Below are 6,000 nucleotides of genomic sequence, written 5' to 3' on the forward strand. Positions count from 1 at the left end.
ATGCGGGAGAGAGGAGAGCGGGTGAGGATGCGGGAGAGAGGAGAGCGGGTGAGGATGCGGGAGAGAGGAGAGCAGGCAGGAGGATGGGAGAGAGGAGAGCGGGTGAGGATGCGGGAGAGAGGAGAGCGGGTGAGGATGCTGGAGAGAGGAGAGCAGGTGAGGATGCGGGAGAGAGGAGAGCGGGTGAGGATGCGGGAGAGAGGAGAGCGGGTGAGGATGCGGGAGAGAGGAGAGCGGGTGAGGATGCGGGAGAGAGGAGAGCAGGTGAGGATGCGGGAGAGAGGAGAGCGGGTGAGGATGCGGGAGAGAGGAGAGCGGGTGAGGATGCGGGAGAGGAGAGCGGGTGAGGATGCGGGAGAGAGGAGAGCGGGTGAGGATGCGGGAGAGAGGAGAGCGGGTGAGGATGCGGGAGAGAGGAGAGCGGGTGAGGATGCGGGAGCGAGGAGAGCGGGTGAGGATGCGGGAGCGAGGAGAGCGGGTGAGGATGCGGGAGCGAGGAGAGCGGGTGAGGATGCGGGAGAGAGGAGAGCAGGCAGGAGGATGGGAGAGAGGAGAGCAGGTGAGGATGCGGGAGAGAGGAGAGCGGGTGAGGATGCGGGAGAGAGGAGAGCAGGTGAGGATGCGGGAGAGAGGAGAGCGGGTGAGGATGCGGGAGAGAGGAGAGCGGGTGAGGATGCGGGAGAGAGGAGAGCGGGTGAGGATGCGGGAGAGGAGAGCGGGTGAGGATGCGGGAGCGAGGAGAGCGGGTGAGGATGCGGGAGCGAGGAGAGCGGGTGAGGATGCGGGAGAGGAGAGCGGGTGAGGATGCGGGAGCGAGGAGAGCGGGTGAGGATGCGGGAGAGAGGAGAGCGGGTGAGGATGCGGGAGAGAGGAGAGCGGGTGAGGATGCGGGAGAGGAGAGCGGGTGAGGATGCGGGAGAGAGGAGAGCGGGTGAGGATGCTGGAGAGAGGAGAGCAGGCAGGAGGATGGGAGAGAGGAGAGCGGGTAAGGATGCGGGAGAGAGGAGAGCGGGTGAGGATGCGGGAGAGAGGAGAGCGGGTGAGGATGCGGGAGAGAGGAGAGCGGGTGAGGATGCGGGAGAGGAGAGCGGGTGAGGATGCGGGAGAGAGGAGAGCGGGTGAGGATGCGGGAGCGAGGAGAGCAGGTGAGGATGCGGGAGAGAGGAGAGCGGGTGAGGATGCGGGAGAGAGGAGAGCGGGTGAGGATGCGGGAGAGGAGAGCGGGTGAGGATGCGGGAGAGGAGAGCGGGTGAGGATGCGGGAGAGAGGAGAGCAGGCAGGAGGATGGGAGAGAGGAGAGCGGGTGAGGATGCGGGAGAGAGGAGAGCGGGTGAGGATGCGGGAGAGAGGAGAGCGGGTGAGGATGCGGGAGAGAGGAGAGCGGGTGAGGATGCGGGAGAGGAGAGCGGGTGAGGATGCGGGAGAGAGGAGAGCGGGTGAGGATGCGGGAGAGAGGAGAGCGGGTGAGGATGCGGGAGCGAGGAGAGCGGGTGAGGATGCGGGAGCGAGGAGAGCGGGTGAGGATGCGGGAGCGAGGAGAGCGGGTGAGGATGCGGGAGAGAGGAGAGCAGGTGAGGATGCGGGAGAGGAGAGCGGGTGAGGATGCGGGAGAGAGGAGAGCGGGTGAGGATGCGGGAGAGAGGAGAGCGGGTGAGGATCAGGAGAGAGGAGAGCAGGTGAGGATGCGGGAGAGAGGAGAGCGGGTGAGGATGCGGGAGAGAGGAGAGCGGGTGAGGATCAGGAGAGAGGAGAGCAGGTGAGGATGCGGGAGCGAGGAGAGCGGGTGAGGATGCGGGAGAGAGGAGAGCGGGTGAGGATGCGGGAGCGAGGAGAGCGGGTGAGGATGCGGGAGCGAGGAGAGCGGGTGAGGATGCGGGAGCGAGGAGAGCGGGTGAGGATGCGGGAGCGAGGAGAGCGGGTGAGGATGCGGGAGAGAGGAGAGCGGGAGAGAGGAGAGCGGGTGAGGATGCGGGAGAGAGGAGAGCGGGTGAGGATGCGGGAGAGGAGAGCGGGTGAGGATGCGGGAGAGAGGAGAGCGGGTGAGGATGCGGGAGAGAGGAGAGCGGGTGAGGATGCGGGAGAGAGGAGAGCAGGCAGGAGGATGGGAGAGAGGAGAGCAGGCGAGGATGCGGGAGAGAGGAGAGCAGGCGAGGATGCGGGAGAGAGGAGAGCAGGCGAGGATGTGGGAGAGAGGAGAGCGGGTGAGGATGCGGGAGAGAGGAGAGCGGGTGAGGATGCGGGAGAGAGGAGAGCGGGTGAGGATGCGGGAGAGAGGAGAGCGGGTGAGGATGCGGGAGAGAGGAGAGCAGGTGAGGATGCGGGAGAGAGGAGAGCGGGCGAGGATGCGGGAGAGAGGAGAGCAGGCGAGGATGCGGGAGAGAGGAGAGCGGGTGAGGATGCGGGAGAGAGGAGAGCGGGTGAGGATGCGGGAGAGGAGAGCGGGTGAGGATGCGGGAGCGAGGAGAGCGGGTGAGGATGCGGGAGAGAGGAGAGCAGGTGAGGATGCGGGAGAGAGGAGAGCGGGTGAGGATGCGGGAGAGAGGAGAGCAGGTGAGGATGCGGGAGAGAGGAGAGCGGGTGAGGATGCGGGAGAGAGGAGAGCGGGTGAGGATGCTGGAGAGAGGAGAGCGGGTGAGGATGCGGGAGAGGAGAGCGGGTGAGGATGCGGGAGCGAGGAGAGCGGGTGAGGATGCGGGAGAGAGGAGAGCAGGTGAGGATGCTGGAGCGAGGAGAGCGGGTGAGGATGCGGGAGAGAGGAGAGCGGGTGAGGATGCGGGAGAGAGGAGAGCGGGTGAGGATGCGGGAGAGAGGAGAGCGGGTGAGGATGCGGGAGAGAGGAGAGCGGGTGAGGATGCGGGAGAGAGGAGAGCGGGTGAGGATGCGGGAGAGGAGAGCGGGTGAGGATGCGGGAGAGAGGAGAGCAGGTGAGGATGCTGGAGCGAGGAGAGCGGGTGAGGATGCGGGAGCGAGGAGAGCGGGTGAGGATGCGGGAGAGGAGAGCGGGTGAGGATGCTGGAGAGAGGAGAGCGGGTGAGGATGCGGGAGAGAGGAGAGCGGGTGAGGATGCGGGAGAGAGGAGAGCGGGTGAGGATGCGGGAGAGAGGAGAGCGGGTGAGGATGCGGGAGAGAGGAGAGCGGGTGAGGATGCGGGAGAGAGGAGAGCGGGTGAGGATGCGGGAGAGAGGAGAGCGGGTGAGGATGCGGGAGAGGAGAGCGGGTGAGGATGCGGGAGAGAGGAGAGCGGGTGAGGATGCGGGAGAGAGGAGAGCGGGTGAGGATGCGGGAGAGGAGAGCGGGTGAGGATGCTGGAGAGAGGAGAGCAGGTGAGGATGCGGGAGAGAGGAGAGCGGGTGAGGATGCTGGAGAGAGGAGAGCGGGTGAGGATGCGGGAGAGAGGAGAGCGGGTGAGGATGCGGGAGAGAGGAGAGCAGGCAGGAGGATGGGAGAGAGGAGAGCAGGCGAGGATGCGGGAGAGAGGAGAGCAGGCGAGGATGCGGGAGAGAGGAGAGCAGGCGAGGATGCGGGAGAGAGGAGAGCGGGTGAGGATGCGGGAGAGAGGAGAGCGGGTGAGGATGCGGGAGAGAGGAGAGCGGGTGAGGATGCGGGAGAGAGGAGAGCGGGTGAGGATGCTGGAGAGAGGAGAGCAGGAGAGGATCAGGAGAGGAGGGCAGACAAGGATGCAGGAGAGGAGCATCCTGCAAGCCAGGGGAGGCGGGTTCCCGAAGCTGAATAGCAGTCAGTGCTCCCGACACACCGAGTGAGACGAAGGCTGGGAGAATCAGGCCCTGGCATCGTGCAGTCAGGGTGTCCTCAAGAGGCTCTTCAGGGGTCACGTCCCCACGAGCACTGGGTTTAAGGGAGAAACAGCTGTGTTGAGTTTTAGTCCACAAAGGAGCAGAGAATTGGAGTATGAACTGTTCGGGACCAGCCAAGGGCCCAGGGAGGGCGTCTTGATTTGGTTTTTACAGGATGCGCAGCTGCTTTGGTTGCTGGTCGGTCGGTGTCAGACGTGGGGCCTCTGGGCGGGGATCGCGTTCTTGTAGGAAGGACCCATAGCACGTTCGTAGGACTTGGTCTCAGGCACAGAGACAGTGTCTCTCTTGAAATGGGAGCAAAACCAGGATGTGGACACGGGCAGGTGGATGTGGTGTTTGAATAAGGACGTGCCCCTCAGATGAGTTTTCTCAGTGAGTAGGAGGCCAGTTGACGTGGAGCAGCAAGCAGCAGCCCGTGACGCTGGCACAGGAGGAGAAGGTGCGATCGAGTCCGGTGGGATGGTTATCAGCCAGGGAGACGCGGGCTGGTGGGCAGCGCTGGGCACCCTCACAGCTTTACTGCGAGGCCGGTCGGTCAGGGTTTTTGTCTGCCTTTGATGGCTTTTACTGTAAGCACGTAGTGGACTTCAGCAGCTCTGGAGCTTGGCTGAGCTCACGTACCCCAGGGAGAGAGGGGACCCCGGGGGTGATGGTGGAGAAGGGTCACCGGGTCTGAGCTGTCGCGGAGGGGCGCCCGTGCCCTGCGGTCGGGACAGGACGGCAGGAAAGCCATACCCGAGTGGATCTGGGGGGCACCTTGTGGCCTTGCTGGCTTAGGCTGCTGACATTCGTGACCTGGAAATCCAAGGTCAGGCCGAGAAGTGGTGAACATTCAAGGCTTGGACACAATGGAATTATTGGCTGGGTCTAGACCCCTGGGGTCCGAGCACCAGTGAGTGGGAGTGAGTCAGAGAAGTGAGCGGTCCCGATGTTGAGTGAACAGCCCCTGCAGACGTTGCCCTCCAAGAGTGGCAGCAGTGGTGGTGACACAGGGAGACCGTGAGCCGGATCATTGCGCTGGCGCCCCAGTCATTCTCCCCTCTTCTCGCCGTCAGAGATGCGTCAGGCAGGTTAGACCTGCACAAGCCGGTTGTTCGAAACCGAGAATATGGTTTAGTCAATTGTCAGAGTTTCTTGTTGTGTTCATTTTTCTTCCCTTATATTCCTAACAAACACATTGATTTCTTTTCAAGTTCTTCCTGTTTCCAGGGCATAAAAATTAATCTATTTTATGAAAATGAAGTAAAGGTTTTAGTTTAATTCAAGAATGTCCAAGACTTGGGGTGCTTGGGGTTAAGAGAGGCGGACTATTGCCTTTGGAATGGATTAGCAATGAGAGCCTGCTGTGTAGCCCTGGGAACTATGTCTGGTCACTTATGATGGAGCATCATAATGTGAGAAAAAAGAATGTATACATGTATGTGTGACTGGGTCACCTTGCTGTATGGTAGAAAATTTGCAGAACACTGAACCAGCTATAATGGAAAAAAAAAAAATCATTATAAAAAAAAAGAACAATCAAAATAAAAACACTTCCTTTTAAAATAGTTTTTTATATTTTTCTAATCTTTTAATTTTTTTATTTTTAATTTTTTACATTTTTTAATTTTTCTAATCTTAAATATTGTATTTAGGAATGCCTTGCATTGTCCTCTATTAATACTTAATATTTCACGTGTAGCTTGTTCTTTTCTTCTCATTTTGTGGTCTGTGAATTGCAGTGGAATATGTTTTCCCTGTGGTGTGGCTGAAGTTTTAGTACAAGATAAAGACCTGGAATAATTGGAATGCCATGGATTTTTCAAGTTCGAATGCAGCGATGGTGTGTTCGTTGGCACTTTGTCAGTTTACTCCGTCCCCTGTGGAGGAGACTCAGTAACAGAACTCAGCCAAAGTGTTTTTGACAAATATTTGGGTTATGCTTGCACAGAACTTAAAAATTGCTCTTCTGTAACGTCATTGGCAGTTTCAGTGAAAGCGGCATACGTTTTTAAATAGAAAAGAGCTGTGTGCACACAGATGAGTGTTTTAAAGCTGAAGGGAAGCATGTTGATGTCCAGGCCTTCTGCGGGGTGGTACTTCAGAGAATAGACAAGCACCTGTGTTAGCTGATTGACTTTCCTGCGTTCCCTTTCCCAGCAAACGTAACGACCTTCTTCCGCGCGGCCACGGGAGGGAAATGAAA

General features: G+C 59.5%; 1 protein-coding gene across 2 annotated transcripts in view; it reads left to right on the forward strand.

The window, feature by feature from the left end:
- The window catches only part of LMTK2 (lemur tyrosine kinase 2), an 86,986-nt gene that overhangs the window by 35,770 nt on the left and 45,216 nt on the right, over positions 1 to 6,000 (forward strand). The window lies entirely within an intron of this gene.

The sequence above is a fragment of the Sus scrofa genome, chromosome 3 (genome assembly GCF_000003025.6).
Source record: "Sus scrofa isolate TJ Tabasco breed Duroc chromosome 3, Sscrofa11.1, whole genome shotgun sequence".
Classification (NCBI taxonomy): domain Eukaryota; kingdom Metazoa; phylum Chordata; class Mammalia; order Artiodactyla; family Suidae; genus Sus; species Sus scrofa.